General features: G+C 41.9%; 1 pseudogene; it reads right to left on the reverse strand.

Moving 5' to 3' along the window:
* Window positions 1-10,211: 10,211 nt before the first annotated feature.
* On the reverse strand, window positions 10,212-10,301 carry LOC112868034 (U6 spliceosomal RNA; annotated as a pseudogene).
* Between the last annotated feature and the right edge of the window lie 8,228 nt (window positions 10,302-18,529).

An 18,529-nucleotide genomic window follows, 5' to 3' on the forward strand; every position in this document is an offset into this window, starting at 1 on the left:
AATTAATCCCATTCAACTTTCTTTCAGGCAAATTGTTTCCATCTGCTTTCTATCTGTATGAATCATAAGGACTGCTGGAAGGACTCAGGAATCTGGTACCAATGAGGAAACACCAATGAAAGCAAGTGTAAGCTTTGAAAATAAGCCGCCATTGTGTTTGGATAATAGCCCATTAACAAAGGTTAATTTTCCTTAAATGGCAGCACATTTTGATTTTCTAGAATGAACTTCAAGCCATTAGAGTCTGTTGGGTAAACTTTTAAAACAAAATCTGACTGTATTGTTCTGAGTAATCGTGTAGAAATACAATTTTTAAATCAACATTCATTTTTAAAATTTAAGGAAATCAATAAGAAATTCATTTAAGCAAATAAAAGGCAAGTTGATGAACTTTAAGCATTTACCAAAGCAACTCAGAACATTCGTTTTTAGCTTATAGACTAATGAATACTAAATGGAGACCATTTCAGAGAAAGAACTTTGTTTTCCTTCTGTGGGAAATGGAAAGAGTGCTAATTAGGAGTATGAAGCATTATGACATAATGAAGCTACTGACTCGCTCCAAATTTGTCCTGAATTTTGTTAGCTCCAGGGCTATCGTGGTAATTTCACTCTCTATCTTGTGTCCAAGAATCAACTACCGTCTGCCTCGGAGTAAGTTTACCTATGCTGACACTTTTACCACCAACCTAATTGTTTATTTATTTAACTGATGGATTCTGTTCTCATTAGAGCCTGTCATCATATTAAAACGTGTTTTGAGCCCAGAAAGGAATATACTATATTTTTAAAATTTAAAGCTATCTGTTGAGTCTTTTCAGATTATTGTCTTTCTACATTCATATAAACAAAATTAAACAAAAATGCAGGTGAAGAGGTCAAATCCCAATGTAGACCTTTTCTATCCTATTCTGATTTTTAAAAAGAAGAAGAAAAGAAAAAAGAAAATCAGCCCATGCACTCATAGCAAATCTGGGTTCTACAGATATTCTCATGAAATAATTCTTGATCCTGACTTACATTTTTCCTATGCAACTATGGAAATATAAAAGGTCTGTCTCTTGATTTTTTTCCCCTGAGAGTCAAAGGCAGGATATTAGTGGTACTTCTCCATTAGGGGTGTGAAGGTGTAGTCCTCTGCTTCCAAATGGCTTGTGTCATATCAGCCCTCCTTCCCGGAAAACAAAAACAAAAACAAAAACTGATGGAAAAAACTGTGCACAGAGTTCTATCCTTTCCTTCTGGATTTTATATATACCATAACATGATGTAACATAACATAATGTAACGTAAAATAGCATATTACACACACACACACACACACACACACACACACACACAATTTAGTTGGTTTCCTCTGATTGTGCTTTTGACTTGGTTCTGATATTATTTCCAATTTTTTCCTACAGCTAGGTTGATGAGAGTTCTGATTCTCCAAATCCTGCTAACATTCTTTGCTAAGGGACTTCAATCTCGAAACTCCTCCGCTGGTCTTTTTTAGATTGATCTGTCCTTGGGAAAGTTACCCACCTGATGCTGAGCACAAGGATTTCCCAGACTCCTAGTCCCATTCTTAGCTTCCTCCCCAGGTCAGGTACAGGATGATTCATTTCTTCTGGTGAGAAGGAGGTAATAGGGCTCATGAATAAGAGAAGACATCCCTGGGCATGATTGAGGTTCACTTCAGATCACTTTCTTAACCAACTGACTTGTTGCCAGCATTTGTGATTTGCTGATTAAATCTTTCTTTGGTATGAGGCACAGGAAGCATCAGGGGACGAGCCATACCAAACTCCAGCTCTCATTCCCCCCTCCCCTCTGCCACATCCTTCATTGCCAAACAGTCCCTTGTGACATTAAATGGATCAGACACTTGCAGCTCATGAATGACGTGTATGGCTGGAATCTTCTGAGAACCCGGAAGATTCTCAGGTCTCAAGCAGTGACTCATTCTATCAACCTTGATTAGGGTCATCAATAGTTAATGTTTTGCATTTTACTGATATTAGGACTTGCACGCTCTCCCTCTCTCTCTTTTTAGGTCTTGCTCCCTCTTGGAATAAAGTGTCGCTAATCCTGTTTAATTGCTCCCATTAGAGTGGGTTGCAGGAAAATGCTGGAAAAAAAGACATGACTCTGTTTCCCATTGTGTGAGCCAGTTGTGTTTTGTAACACGTATGATTTGATTTTTCATTTTGATACCTTTTGCATTATTTCAATCATTGTTTTATTTTATTAAAGGTAATTTAAGTCCCAAATAATAGAAGTGGCACAAATACATCTTAAAGTACTTTTTTCACAATATTGAGGTATAAGTGACATTAAATAAACTGCACATATTTAAAGTGGACAACTTAATACATTGCAACGTATGTATGCACCCATAAAACCATTTCCACAGTCAAGATAATCAACATGTTTCTCACTCCTAAAAGTTTCTTTATGCCTTTTGTTTCTTTGTGTTCTCTGCCTCCTACCCTCACCTCTATTCCCAGGAAACTAGCACTCTGTCATCTGTCATTGAGATGAGTTTGCATTTTCTAGAATTTTCTACAAATAGAGTCTTTCACTATGTACTTTTTTGAGGGGAGAGGGAGGTCTGGCTTGTTTCACCAAGCTTAATTATTTTGAGATTCTTCCATATTGTGTATATCAATGATTTGCTCCTTTTTATTATATAATATATTGCAATTTGTTTATTCACTTGTTTGTTTATGGGCATTTGGGTTTTTTTTTTTTTTTTTGTCTATTATCAACAAAGCTGCTATGAATATCCAGGTATTTGTATGAACACAGGTTTTCCTTACTCTTGAGTAAACACCTAACATTGACATGTCTGGATCGTTAGGTAATTACGTTTAACTTCTTAAGAAACTGCCAGACTCTTTCCAGAGTGGCTGTACCTCTTTATATCCCCATGAGTGGAGTACGAGAGTTCCAGTCCCTCCGTGACCCCACCAACACTTGATGTGGCCGGGCTTTTTAATTGGAAACATTCTTTACAGCTACGTAGTGGTACCTCACTGTGCTTATAATTTATATGTCCGTGATGACTAATGGTGCTGAGAATTTTTTCGTGCGCTGATTTGTCTCGGTATATCTTCTTTTGTAAGGTGTGTGTAAAAATTAGTTCTCAAATTCTCAGATGGGAAAGGACGTGAGGAGCTCTAACATAATCAATCACTACCAGTGGGAGTCAGGGCTGGCACTCTGGAAACGAACAGATCAGTCTCTCTTGATGTTCTGCCCTCCGGCCATGTAAATGAGGTTTCTCCTCTGTTTTCATTGGGGTTTATCTTCGCTGGTTCAATATAGAAAAGCATAAATGCTTCGCTTATCTCTGAACTTCATCAAACTAATAATTCCGCTTAGAAGTCAGCGCTGAGAACATCATTGCACAGAGTATGTCACAGGGAGCTTTCCGTATTTGAGTGCCTCCTATAGGACAGACACTGCTCTCTACCTTGCAGTGCTGATGGATGAGACCCCGTCCTCAAGGCGCTAGCGATATCCTAGGAGAACCTCACTGAAATGTGGTGCATCCCAAGGTCTGAGGTAGCATCTTTCTTTGAGAAAATAAATAATACATGAAGATGTAAATAAATATTGCAATAATCAACACACTTAAATCACAGGGGCTATGATCAAGCAAACCAAGAATTTAGTAAACTGGCTTTATACTGTGGAACCTTCAAAATGTACGCATTTGGTGCCACTGCAGTGTGGGTCACAGCAAAATGCCAGGTCACCTGTGCATAAGATACATTGATGAAATCAGATGTGCAGGGAACTTTACGTATATTATCTTTTATCTTTACTACAACCCACCAAGTCTGGGCTTGTAAACCCATTTTATAGAGGAACAGACTTGATGTTGAAGTAGCTCCCCTAAAATTCATCAACCGGCAATTTCCAGACGGAAAATTAAACTCAGATCCATTAGGCTCCATGACAGTTTGTACCCATCTTTTATTAGTGCCTAGAAAAACTGATCTTACGTGGGACCCCTCCCTAGAAAAAAACACTTTGTGCTCAGCTCTAATTTTGCACCTTTCAATCTATAACACCTTAGAAGTAAGAATAAGCTGCTTCGAACAACAAAAAAGGTCTATGCAGTAAAAACAAATATTCTGGCAGGCCCATTTCCAGATAGATATGTTTAAAACTCCTCTAGAAAAAAGAAAGCGGTATCCCAATGCGAAGTCCTATTTCGATAACTCATTTCCAGATTGGAAGCAGACCCACATCCTGTGCACAGATCAAATTGTAAGGTGGTGATGAGATTTGCTCTGCCAAAGAATTCAGTAAAGCTTGGGTGTTAAGAGCTTCATTTGAAGCTTTTTGCAATTCTCTGCTGTGGCTGCTGACGTAGCTGAATACATACTGAGAACCTTCCAGGTTCTCCCTCTGCTCAGAATGTTCAGAGAATATCAGTGAGGACAATGCTAGAGACCAGGGCTCAAGGCTTGCCAGATGCGGTACAGTTTAGGCTCCGACAGAAAGTCTTGGCCTGGAGGCCTATGGGGGCCGTTGTGCACTTTTTATGCTTTTTAGAGGAAGCAGTTGTGACCTGTTGTCTTTGGCAACTCCAACATGGTCTGTGTATCCTGGGAGTTTCTTATAAGGTACAGATAACCTGAAAAGCGATTTGGGAGATCTGTCTCCCATATCATTACAATTTAACGGGGACCACGTCAACTCAGGAAACGAAAATGAAAAATAAACACAAACCCACTTTGCATTCTCTGCCTCCGTTGATGTGTTTTTTTATTCCCCAGATAAGATTGGGAGCATCTGCTTGGGCCCAGAACGGGGTTAGGCCTGGAAACAGATCTGATGAAAGGTACAGTCAGAGCCGGAAGCCTCTGGGTTAGTTTAGACTTCACAGATAGTGTGTTATTTTACAGATTGAACGTTTGTGGCAACAATGTGTAGAGCCAAGTCTATCGGCGCCATTCTCCAATAGCATTTGTTCTCGTACGTCTCTATGTCACATTTTGGTAGTTCTCACAATATTTCAAACTCTCACTATTTTTGTATTTGTTGTAGCGATCTGTGATCAGCAATTGCGAATCGCGACTCGCTAGAAGTTCAGATGATGGTTAGCGGTTTTTAGCAAGAATGTATTTTTAAATTAAGGTATCTACGTTTTTGTTTTTTTTTTTTAGATATAATTCTGTGATACACTTAATAGACTATACTGTAACCATAACTTTTAGAGGCACTGGGAAACCAAAACATTCATTGACTCCCTTTATTGTGATATTCGCATGATCACAGTTGTATGGAAGGGACCCACAATATCTTCAAGATATGCCTGCACATATTTGTGAAACTGTATGGTCCCCACTCTTTCCCAGCCATCCCCCCACCCCACGCAGGCTTCACGAAGACTGGGCCCATTTTGCTCACCATTTTATAGTGAGCATGTACTACCAATAGTGTCTGACTCACAGTAGGGACTCGCCGATGTGAGTTTGCCCCTTACCATCATTCTCCACAACACGGCAGCAATGGCCTCCAACAAATGCAGCTGACCTGTTATTTGTTGATGCAAGAGCTTGTAATGACTTCTAACTGTCTAAAGGGTAAAAATCTGAATTGTGTGGTGGTAGGGCATACAAGATTCTTTACAGCCTGACCTGTGGATTTTTATTATTGTTAAATATATTTACTAAACACCTACTACCTACCAGGCACTGTGTGGTCTCTAGGAATTTATCAGTAGACACAACAAAGGTTTTGCCCTTTGGTGGGTAGGGACGTACAACAAAGAAGTAATTTTTACAGTGTGGTAGAAGGCAATACGTGCTGTGATAAGAAGGAAAAGTCAGGGGGGGGCACCTGGGTGGCTCAGTTCTTGAGCGTCTGACTTGGGCTCAAGGCATGATCTCACTGTTCGTGAGTTCAAGCCCCGCATGGGGCTCTCTGCTCTCAGCAGAGACTGCTTTGCATCCTCTGTTCTCCTCTCTGTGTGCCCTTGCCCCGCTCTCTCTCTTTCTTTCTCAAAAATAAACATTTAAAAAAAAAAAAGAAGAAGGAAAAGCTGGATAGGATGCCCGTGAAGGGGAATGTCAAGGGGCTAGTGGGAGTTTGCAACTTTAAACAGGATGGTCAGCGTAGGCCTAATTGAGGGGACGGTTGAGCAAAACTTGAAAAAAGTGAAGGACTTCACTGATTTCTGGGGGATGGCTTCCAGCAGAGGGAATAGCCAGGGTGAAAACTCTAACGCAGGAGCATGCCTGGATGCCTGGTGTGTTGGAGGAACACCGCGCAGGTCAGTGTGGCTGGAGCAGAGTGAAGGCGTAGGTCGCGCATAGGAAATAAGACTGGAGAGGCACAATGGGAGTTCAGGGCCTACGGCCGGTCATCGTGATGGCTTAGACTTTTTGTTTTGTTTTGTTTTCTTCTAATTTTGAGAGTGGATTTGAGCAAAAATCTATTCCGATCAGACAGCACAAACCCAGAAGTGGTTAGGAGGGCTCCCAACTTAGACTTTTTCTTTGAAAAGGATGGCGAGCCATTTGAGAACATTGAGGACATAAATGATGTATTCCGACCTACGTTTTAAATACGTTCCTCTAGCTGCTCTGCTGAGAGGAGACAGTAGGGGAATGATGTCAGCTAGGGAGCACTGCAGTAGTCTAGGTGGCTTGGGCCACAGTGGTAGGTGGGGGGGATATGCCCAGAACCTGCTCATCCCTCAGCATTTCAGCTTGCCGGTGTACCTGGGTAGGGCAGCCTTTCCATGGGTGGGATAAAGCCCTCGGGCCAAAGAACACAGATGGCGGCGCATGGACTGCAGCGGTAGAGGTAGGGCCTGAGGAATCTGCACAAGGCATAAAAGCAGCCTCAGCTGCAGTGAGTACTCTGACATCGAGTGTGCTCTGGGAGAATGGCATGGCAGACCGACGAGGCAGTCTGGAATGACTGCTGGGCAACACTGAGGGCTACAGTAAGCTCATGGGCATGAAGGTAAGGCCTGATGATGTGGTTACAGGCTGTGCCGCCATCAAGTTCACCTGTATGGGTGTGGCATGGAGTGGGTGGAGAATGATGGCGTATGCAAAGGGAGGGGGGAAGTAGGACAAGTGACTGGGGAGCTTCACCTGAGTAAAATGAGGACAGGTTGCTGCAGGAAGATGAGGGAGAATGGAAGGTGACAGGACCAATGGGTAGGAAAGCCCTCAGAAGTTGCAACACTGGCAGTTAAGGCAGCAAAAGGGGTGGACTGGGGAGACAGTGAGTGTTGGTCAGGGTGGGATGCATGAAACTGAGATTAGGAAGGAAGGGCGATTCCTGATGAAGTTCTAGGTTAGGCCGTGAAAATGAGAAGCTGAGGCAAGGTGGAGGATTAGATCACTGGCAGAGAGGAGTTTCTGGAACTGAGAAGCCTGGTGTCAGAAGGATCCTGTTGGAGAGCACTGCAATTTCCAAGAATGAAGATATTCTGGTGTTGGGGAGAGTGGCAATGATTCAGATGCTAAAATCACCAAGAAGCAAAAGGAAATATCCTGGGGTTCACTGTAGAGTAGAGGGTGATATAATTTGTAGACTTGAGACTCAGAGCTAGCATATCTGTTGGCTTAATTTCTTACCATTCTTCTCCATCCAAACTACCACTACTGAAAAAAAAAAAAAAATGAACATCTTTTGAGAGTTTACTATGTTACCACTACTGGGCAAAGTACTTTACATGAATGAACTCAATTTTCATAACAATCCCAGGCAACATGGATTATGGTCATCTTGGTCTCACCCTAAAGGAAAGTGAAGGAAGAAGAAGTTAGGTAACTTCCCAGTGTCACACAATTGGTAAGTAGGCAAGTGAGGGTACAAATCCAGGCAGGGGTTCCACTGATACTTCTACTCTAGTCACTACAATCCAGTGTTTTTCTCAACCAAGACTAAGACCTTGGCAAGCAGTGCCCTCAGAGCAAGTCTTCGGCTGGATAATATGTGCCTAGTCAAAGTTTATGTCCTCTGGGGCGGTGCTACTCAGAGCAGAGTCCATGGATCAGCAACACTAGGAGTTCATTAGAAACGCAAATTCTCACACTCGACACCAGACCCCAAGAATTAGAATCTCAGGGATGGGACTCAGGAATCTGCTTTAACAAAGCCCTCCAGGTGATTTGTATGCATTCTAAAATTTGAGAAGCCCTGCGAGAACCCTCTTGAGCCCAATATCTTGAGTATGGATATGAAATATAATATTAAATTCAAAGAATTGTAACATGACTTCCTTTGTCATTTTAATGCTATCTTATGATCTAATCTGATCCATATTTTTTTTTTTACAAATAAAACCATTCACCTTTGTATGCAGTAGAGTTTTTCATCCACCTTGTGCTATTGATGAGGACTGAACATAGGAAAGAAGATAACGTGTGAGGCAGGTGATGGGCTCAATCTTAGACCTGTTAAATGGGAGACACATTCAGAGCTCCAGGGTTATTACTTAGGAATCAGTTGGCTAGAGGGGGCCCCAAGCTGGGAGTATGGTTGTCTCTGGGGAGACAGACTTGGGAACCATCAGCCCACGCTTGTTGAGGCTGTGATTGTAGATACGATCATCTATGGAGAAACTGGAGAGCAAGAAGTGAAAAAAGGTGAAAGACAACCAAGTAAGGAACATCAATATTTGAGAGGTGGGCCAAGAGGAAGGAGACTGTGAACATCAGAGGCAAATGATATCAGATATAGGAGAAGGAGAAGAGAACGCTGTTCTAGAATGTGAGAGTTTCAGTGAAAAAGGGTTGAATCACAGTATGGAGAATCACAGAAAGATCAAGTGGGATGAGAGCCGAAAATAGCAATTCAAAGGTCACTGTTGGTAAGTCTGACAGAAAATGAGGGTAGAAAAGCTCGTAAGAAGCTGAGAAGTTAGTGGGAGATAAGGCTCTACATCACCAGCAGTACCTCAGGGACTTTGGTGTTGAAGGGACGAAGGTGGGCAGAGTGTTAGTTTGAGAAGGAGTAAGATGAAGGGAAAGATATGTTTTAATAAAAAAAAAAAAAAAAAGCTGTAAAATGCTTGTAGGTTGAACAGAAGACAGAGGAAAGGGATAAATTAAAGGCGTAAGGAACAGAAGACTTATCCGATTAGGTGAAATTTTCTGAGACCTATGACATTTATAGCATCTTCTTTGGTGCTAGACCCATAAGAAATGTTTGACAGGTATGTTTACTGAATGAATGCAATAATTATTGGGGTGCAGTACCTCCCAGAGTGAAGAGGGACAGCCCTCCATTGAGAAAGTTTCAAGTTCCCTCCAACATCTACTCACATCTCCCGCCATTCCCCACCGCTTCCCTCTTACCACCCCAGGTCAGGAACTCCTCCCCATTTCCAAAACCTGTCACACCCTCACTGTCGCTTTGCACAATGACTCAATGGTTTTGCACTGGGTTTACCTGGGTCTGAAGTACCCCTTCACCTACTCCACCTTCAAGAGTCCTCTCTAATATCAGCTTCACCATGAGGCCTCTTTTCTGTAAGCCAGAATTCATCGCTGCCTCCTAAGGGCCATTATAGCCTTGTGTTCTTAGGTCTTGTGGACGCTTCACAAATTCTCTGCCATCACGTTGTGTACCTGTCTGAATTTCCCTGACTAGACTGGAAACAGGCTCTGGACCTGTCTATAACCAGCTCCTCGGGCAGTGCTTAGCACACAGTGGGCATCAAAGACCGACGACTGAATGCGTGAGCGAAAGAATGTCGAATATGAGTTTTCCAAAACTATATGTGTTTTTCGATGAAGCACAGTAAAAAACCAGCCCATTGGTTCATGTCAGGAAGTAAAGAGGCACTTTTGAAGACATTGAAACATCAAAGCCTAGAGCAATCAGAATCATGGTCACTCTGTTAAAGTTATAAAGGGTTTTGATCGGCCCTGTTTAACATGAGGGCATTGACAGAGCAAAACCACAGTCCTATAGCTCTCAGAAACAGAAATGTGTGGCTTGGGTAATACACAGATAGAACAACTGGCATTTTTATCAATGTACTTACTAACCAAAAGACCCTTCAAGGGTGCTGGGCCCCTCCTCAGTTCTAGAGAATGACATTAGTCAGTCATGGTAAGTTCCACTATTCTTTCCAGTGGTTGGTTCATGAAAACTCAGGCCACAGAGTTCTGGCCAATGAGGCGTGAGAGAAGCGTCTTGGGAGCCTCATGGAAAAAATTTTCTCATTCTTTTTCTCTGTTTTTCATATAGAATGCTTCACAAATTTGGAGGGTCCATGCTAATCTTCTCTGCATCGTTCCAGTTTTAGCATACGCATTGCTGAAGCAAGCACTAGTTTTTCTCACTCTTAACAAGGATCCATGAAAGGGGCTTCTTTCTAATATTCTTAGATATGTGTCAAGCTGTGATGGCTGGAGCTATTATAGCCCTATTGTGACCAGGAGGTGACAAGCCTGAGGAGAATAGCCAACGTAGTGAAAATGGCAGAAGAGAAAGGTAGAAAGATCAGGACCCCTGGTGGAAATGTTAAGCCACTGAGTTAATTCACCCTACAAGGGCCCTATCTCTAGACTTCTTTTTTTTTTTTTTTTTTTTACTGCTTTTTTTATATAAGACAACAAATGAAGTTCCTATCTTTATGTGTTTTATCCTCAACAACCTGCAGCTGAATGCATCCTGAGAGAAACAGCTGATGACCAGATTTAAAGACCAGCTTTTCTAGCATTACAGGTTACCCTGACCTCATACTTTACTGTGATTCTGGGGCCACTGTTAAAATATGTTGTAAATCTGCTACTGACTTTTAAAAATGAAAATGCCCAGACAAATAAGCAATCATATCAAGTGCAGACTTCTTTATACAAGATAGGTTTATTTTTTTAAAATAAGCTCACTTGAATATTTGATTCCGTTACTATGACCTCTCCAAAATGCCCCCCAGCGTTTACAGCTTCCAGATTCCAGACTCTACCTACTCCCATGACTGAAGAAAGAGGATTTCTTAGGACTCTTGCTTTGTGCAGAACATGAGCTGAAGACATTTCCACGTCAACTTTCCTCTTGAAATATGTTCCAGGAAGAATGTGGCAAATTTCTTGGGTTATTCTCATTTGCATAGACTTAAGACCAACTTCAGAAGAGTGCATTTAATAACCCAAACTTATTTATGACTGCAAGAATAACGGCAATGAGAATAATGACTCGGATTTTAGTGACCATGTACTGAAATCTTGTAACGTGCGGGGGATTCCAGGACGGTAGTATAATGTAATGATTGAGAACAAGGGCTTTGGTCTCAAGCAGATGTGGTTTGTGGCCTTGAAAGGTATTTGGGCATTTTCTGGGCAAAATAGGAGTACATGTTCCTATTGTCATTCCAAGGGTCAACGTCGGAGTCCTCAGGAAGGCAAGCACCCGGGGGCTCCTTTCCTTTCCCTCTGAGCTTCTACGTGGAGGAACGTCTATTAGCCGAAAGCTTCTTGCCCCACACCCTATTTCTCTCTACGTGAGTGATTTGCCTGAACTTGAGATAAAAAGTAGGTCACGGTTGACTCAGCCTCTTCCATCCTTCTTTTGGTTGGCGATCTGCCCCCCAAATTTAATGGGGCCCGTGGCAGACCAGCAGGACCTGTCACGGTGGATCAGCCTGTATGATTCTGCCTAGATTTTGTTAGTAATCAAGCTGACATCTTTATCTCCGCATATCTGACTTCTGGGTCGCTCTTGAAAGACGATCTGAACTCCTAGAAGCAGGGAGCTGCTATACCAGAGGCTCTGTGAAACACCATTTGGCCCTGCTCCTTTGTCCCACACTGCATGGTGGGGGGGGGGCACAAATCTTAACCGTGTACAAAATCCCTTGTTCCAGTCTCGTTCAGCCAAAAGCTCTCATACGTACTGACACCTAGAAGCCCTGCTTTTCTGTTCACTAGGCGGGCTCAGAAAAAGGAATGGCCACCGTCTCTGGCAACCTCTTCAAACGCCTACCAGGTAGGGAGCTTCTCATGCCTCTTTGAAATGGAGTGACATTGACCTGTGGGAGCCAGGCTGAGTTCTCCAAAGTCCTCATGGCACCAAGTGCAGCTGGTTCTGCGAGTTTTCCTAAAACAGGCGTAGGGTTGTTCCATGGAACCCGCCACAAGTGGCGACATCAGAGCACTGACCTCCGTAACTGTAACAGCAGGGACATCCCCAAGTGGGCAAAAAGGGGAAAATACATAAAAGGACGATTAATGAACGCATATGAAACACGCTAGTCATATCCGCAAATACTAGGGGCAGACATTTATCTGCTCTGCAGGTTAAGAACTAGAATCGGGGCAAGTTAGGTTATTGTTCATGTGAGCCCAGTTTGATTCATGGGGTGGTGAGGAGAGAGGAAAAATGGATCGTAGTAAAAACTGTCATGCTGAAGTTTTGGTGTCCTAATTCTGTGTATGCATTCGATTTGGGAACCTTATTATGAGTTTTTGTGCTTAGATTTGAACAACATGTTGATTTTCTTCCTATTACTGTAGTGTACTTCAAATGATAGCCCTAGAGCATCAGGGACTGTGCTTCTGGCCTGCGGCCGAGTCTTGTAGAAGGAATTGTTTGGATCCTGGGCCTTGAGGATGGTTCTGACCCAGTTCCTGGGGCTCAGGCTGCCATGCTTTTTGTACAGGAAGCGAGGTCTCCCAAGCATGCCTGTCATCACAGCCACCAACACGGGTGCCATTATACCTGCCATCATGCACCACCATCAGCAGGAGGGAGGGCGGTTATGAGTGAAGGTCCAAGAGACTTCCAATCTGGAGGAGGGAGACGAGCTTGAACCAGCATATCCAGCAGCGCGGTAGGTGTATGGAGGTACAAGCAGGAGGTCAGGTACGGTAAAGACGTGTCTCAGAAAAAAGAATGAGTCTATGGTCCCGGAATAACTGATACATGTACATCCGTTCACATGCATGTATTTGGATGATAAATTGTAGGGCAACCCTAGTCTGGGAAAGGGTGATTTATTCCCCCTGAAACTTGGAAAAAAAACCATCAGTGGCATCTTAGGGGTGAAGCTTATTAGTGGACAAGTAACTATTTGTGAGTTACCTGCAGTCTGGGCCTGTGGCTTGCCTTCTGCGCCAGACATTGGTGTGTGTGTGTGTGTGTGTGTGTGTGTGTGTGAGAGAGAGAGAGAGATGGAGAGACAGCATGAAAATTCAATGAATATGCAAATTGAATAAGGCCATCAATTAGCTAAATTGCTAAAATAACTAAAACTGTTACATAACTAAAGTAATTTTCTTTTTTAAAAAACCATTCTGAATGGCAGTAGGCTTTGTCAGGAGGTTTCAGGTACACTAACAGGAAAAAAAAAAAAAGTGATTTTCCAAATAACCTTGAAAGACAATTGGTCTTTAAAAAAAGCCCTTGGGTCCTCAGTGTCCTCATTCACTACAGGATAATGACATGGGGATTCATTTGTTGAAAACCTCCAAGAAGCTTCTGGGAAAAAGATGCACTATAAGCGCAAAGTCGTGGTGCTCTGACCCCAATACAGAAGGAACCTGAGGGAGGAAGGAAGTGCAAGACTTATCTGCAGATTGTAGGTGGGTTGGGAGATGAGGCTTACAAGAACAGAAAGCGGCCATGTTTGTAGCTTTCTGTGAGCTGATCTCTAATAATGAAAAGCCCACACATTTGAGGGTTTTAAGTTAGTCATAGTGACAATTAGTTGATTCAGGCTCAGAGACAAGGAGATTGGTAACAAGGACGCTGTCCCCTTACCTGAAGCATCTACTGAGAGACTCTGACCTTCTTGCATAGGACAGGCCTTGGGCCCACGTGTGCAGGTGGACCGTTCATTTTGTGTGGTTTTAGCAGCGCCTGAAGACCGCTAAGTCTTTCAAGGAGTTCTTTCATGAGAGAAGAATTTCACACTATACAGGAGCAGGCGATTGAACCAAAATACAATTAGCTAGTAGATGAGCCAGCATTCTAATTCAGAGGATCGCAAATGATTGTAAAATGGGCACACCCAATTTTAAAGTGAATAGGTTTTAATTAGTTCAAAGCAGGAGAATGCAAAGGTACTGAAAAAAAATCTAAGAAAGAGGATCTTGACAAAAGGAAGTAGAAGTTTTACTTTACAATTTTGCTTAGAACTAGCTCTGTTTGTTGTTTTTCCAAAGTATTGCCTCCAACTATTCCGGAAAAGATAATGTGGCAAATGAAGACAGTCATTCGTAACACTGTGTTTTATTGAGCGAAAGTATTTTTAACTAAAGTATTAATGGCTTACTAAAGCATTGTGTCTTAAACTTTAAGGGGGGAGCTGGGTATAAGTGCCTTGCCTGAACTGCTATAGATGATGTTTCTTTATTTGCTCTAAGGGGCTTCAATTGCATTCAGCTAATATTACTACCATCTCACAAGGATACTGACTATTTCTTTTTCTTTTTTCTTAAAGTTTATTTATTTATTTTGAGAGAGACTGTGCATGAGTAGGGGAGGGGCAGAGAGAGAGGGAGAGAGAATCCCAGGCAGGCTCCATGCTGTCAGCACAGAGCCTAACTTGGGGCTCCGTCCCACGAATTGTGAGATTGTGACCTGAGCTGAAATAAAGAGTCAGTTGCTCAACCAACTGAACCACCCAGGCACCCCTCTATTTCTTTGGAGTATATAACTCTTTTTGACAAAGAGAGATATGTGACTCCGAATTTTGTATGAAAGAGCAGCATAGATTTAGGGAAATTATAGAAAATTTTAAAAATTAAAATCCAAATTTTGTTGAAAAGATGTCTAGCTTTATTAAGATGTGCGTTTTCTTTTTTAGAAAGAAACTATAACTAATAAAATATAAATGGATTTTTCTCGAGGGAAGGAGTTGCAAATTCTAAAAATTTTATTTCTGCAGTTAATTTCTTACCTCAAATTATTATTACACACTTGGCCATGGAGGCTTTGCATTCCGATCAATGAGGATTTACTTTCCTCTGAGAATAGCTAACACACTTCACTGCCCCAGTAACCTTCCCACGACATTCTCCTACACAAAATATTGTAGATAAAAAGAGCTTCAACTGAATGAAGCCCATCTGTAGCTCATTCACAACTAAAAATGAGGAGATTAACATGTTCCTTATTCATGAAACAAGGGAAAAGGCAAAACCAGAAACTTGTGTGTTCAGTATAAGGTCCCTTTTCTTATTTTCAATTCCATTTCTTTAAAAAAAAATTTTTTTTTTTAGCATTTATTCATTTTTGAGAGACAGAGAGAAACAGAACATGAGCGGGGGAGGAGCAGAGAGAGAGGGAGACACAGAATCCAAAGCAGGCTTCCAGGCTCAGAGCCGTCAACACAGAGCCCGACGTGGGGCTCGAACTCAAGAGCTGTGAGATCATGACCTGAGCCAAAGTCAGAGGCTCAACTGACTGAGCCACCCAGGCGCCCCCTCAGTTCCATTTGTATAGATAGAACACGAATAATGTCCTTACTTATACCTTTTAAAACAATCCAGTATAAATATAAGTTAGCATCTTTTTCTCTGTTTGTACTGGTAAGCCTGGAGAAAGACGGTAAAGATGACTTCTGGCTTTTGTATCTGAACAGAGTTTGCAAGACAATTTAGGGAATATGCTTGACGTGCACCCAGAAATTTTTTCCCTGGCTTGCTAGCCCAGGCGGGGATGCCCACAGGTGGGGCAGAGTCTGGCTCACTGCTCACCAAACTCATTTCTTCTTCTTGGGAAAATAGGAATGTGCAGAAGCCAATAAATGGTGGTTGGAACCCACATGGGGTTATTTAAACTACTTGTAATTAAATAAAATTTAAAAATCAATTCTTTAGTTGTACTAGCCAGATTTCCAGTGCTCCAGAGCCACGCATGGCGGATGTCTACCATTTTGTACGGTGTGGAAACAGAATATTTGTATCATTGCAGAAACTACTGGGCAATACTGCGCTAGGTTCCATTTCAGTCTCTTTTCTAGTTATTGAGCTCTAGTCAATGAAATGTGAGAAGTGATGTGTACCTGACCTTCAAAACTCCTAATCGATTTATTCACTGTCTTTCCCCTCTATGGCAAATTCAGTGTCATGTATTGCAAACAGAAGAACCACAATTATTAAGAGCCTTATTGAGTGACAAAGGTCAATAAGCCCTCACAGATGACCTTGGCTCAGTGTTCAGAAAACATTAGATTAAGGGAATAGTCTTTCACCTCTTATTTCAGGTGGCCTCTAAGCAGGTGTCAAGTTGAGTGAAACACGGGGTTGGGGGGACAAAGAAAAAAAATCAGGAATATTACCTCCAGGAAGAAATTTGCGAATGTTTCTACTCAAAAATAGATGAAAAAGTCGAGTACATTTTTAGAAAACTGTATTGTCAAGAAATGAGCAGTCTGAGCTAAAAACTGAGTTTCAAACACCCTTGAAATTTCCGACTTGCACCCGCAGAAAGTTACGTGTCCCCTGTTGGGGTCTTGTCCCAAATCCTAATTTCAGCTGTGACAATGGTGGATAAAGGACCAGGGGGACCCTCCCAGAGGGCAGGCCAGAGCCACAGGAAGCATCAGATGAGTGAGTTCCTTTCCGAAAATAAGAACGAGAGTCTAATCAAGAAACTTCCCCCACTGCGACCACAGGGCCATCTCACACTGCCTGGCTGGCAGGATTCCATCTTTGCGACAGGCCAGCCACTGCTGTGCATCTCCCACGTTTTCCCTTTACAAACGGGACTGCCCTTCGCTGGCGTCCTAGCCTAGAGGCACTATTGAATGTTGAATGTTGCACGCGTGCTGGGGAGGAGGGGGATGCAGAGGCAGATAGAGTGCTTTTTAGGTCATAGGTCACCAGATAACAGAGAGTCACTTCCAGAGCCAATTGAAAGGCCGAAGAGTTGCCTGGAAATCCTGGACTTTAAGCTGGACTGAGTAATTGCATGGGATTTGTATAGTCTCCCTGCAAAATTCCGGCTTCCTTTAGTCCGATGTCCTCATTTTTATCAGTGGGGAAAATAGAACACGTGGAGGATGTGTGTAAGACCACACGCCAGACTCAAAAACAGAGTCGAGGTTGCTAGATGAAGAGTCCAGTACCCTTTCTGCAATTCTCTGTGTGGCCTTGTTCTAACCTCACCAGCAAAAGTGTCCAGTGTATCTGTATGGTATTGGCACTAAAGAGAGTAACTTACAAACCGATGTGGTATTTTCCAAAAGCATTCATTCAAAAAAAACAAAACATTTCCACCTTAAGAGAAATTAATTACAAGTTGATATTTTAAGCATACGGAGAATATTTCATGTCAGTACAAATTACAATCCTTGATCATTTGAAAACCACATGGAAGTGATTTAAGGAATGTTTAATATCTGATTCTATAGTGTCAGGACCAATTCCTCCATTGGTCCTCTTCCAAGAAATACTTCCTATCATTTAGCTAAATCATCTTAATATTTGTGTTCTATATTTGTTCCCTTCTCTGACAACTTTCTTTGTACACATAGGATCCGTAGTTAGAGATACTGTTGGTAAACTCATCGGACTCTACTGCTATTCTGTTCTGAGATACAGAAGATAAGAAATGACTCTGTCAATTGACATTTTAGACAAAGATTCGTAGAGTGAGAAGTCAGTTAGGAGTCATTTAGTCCATTCCACTCACTCTACAGATAAAGAAATTAGTCACCAATAGAGCCTGCTACATAACCAGGGATCAATAAATGTTCGCTGAAAAATATGAATAAAGCTGCTTTTCACTCCCCATCACCTAACCTGTTAATAAAAATGTCGCAGAAATGGGACTCCCAAACTGACACTCTTCCTGATGTCATCTCCATCCATATGATGTATTTGATCCATTAACTATAACAACTATTTTAACATATTTTTACTAGAGAAAGCTAGTCCATTACTGCTGCTCGCCATGTCTCATTGTGAATAATCCCTCTCACAATATCGTTCTGGCCCCTAGAATGTATAATTGCAATTCTCTTCTTTCACCGGAGTCTCCTCGGTCTGTTTTGTTGTACTTAGGGGCAAATGGCAGTGTGGCTTCCTCAAGTGGAAAATCAGAATTGGGTTTGTTACTCTCCTTTGCCAAGTTTTGCATATTCTGTCATTCTTTCATTTTTGTCAGTGTTTTCATCTCTCCTTACCCACCATGGATAACCTGAACCCAGGCCAGAAAAGTCAGGCCCTGTGGACCGTGAGAACTTGCCCTGAGAAATAGGTTCTTGTTTATTTACTGGTGGATGGATTCTTCTTGGTATATAGCTCCTAGTTTATATTAGTAACTTGTGTCACGATAATACTCTATGATAATTTTTGTATGTTATCCCTTGAGATGCATTGTCCTAATTAATAATGAATTCTGAAGTTTCTCCCTGTGGAAAAAGATGAATTTTCCTTGTGTTTTGTCAATTCTCATGTGCATTTCTAACTAGCTCCTGCTTCATATTGCCTTTCTTTATTAGGACTTGTATTATTCTCTCTCATCCAAATTAAATTCAGTTTATTTTATTCTCTGTGTTCTAGATCATCAGAGCCATATAAATCATGGAATTCTTTTTTTTTTTTTT

The sequence above is a fragment of the Puma concolor genome, chromosome B4 (genome assembly GCF_028749965.1).
Source record: "Puma concolor isolate L17-30 chromosome B4, mPumCon1.1.hap2, whole genome shotgun sequence".
NCBI classification, from domain to species: domain Eukaryota; kingdom Metazoa; phylum Chordata; class Mammalia; order Carnivora; family Felidae; genus Puma; species Puma concolor.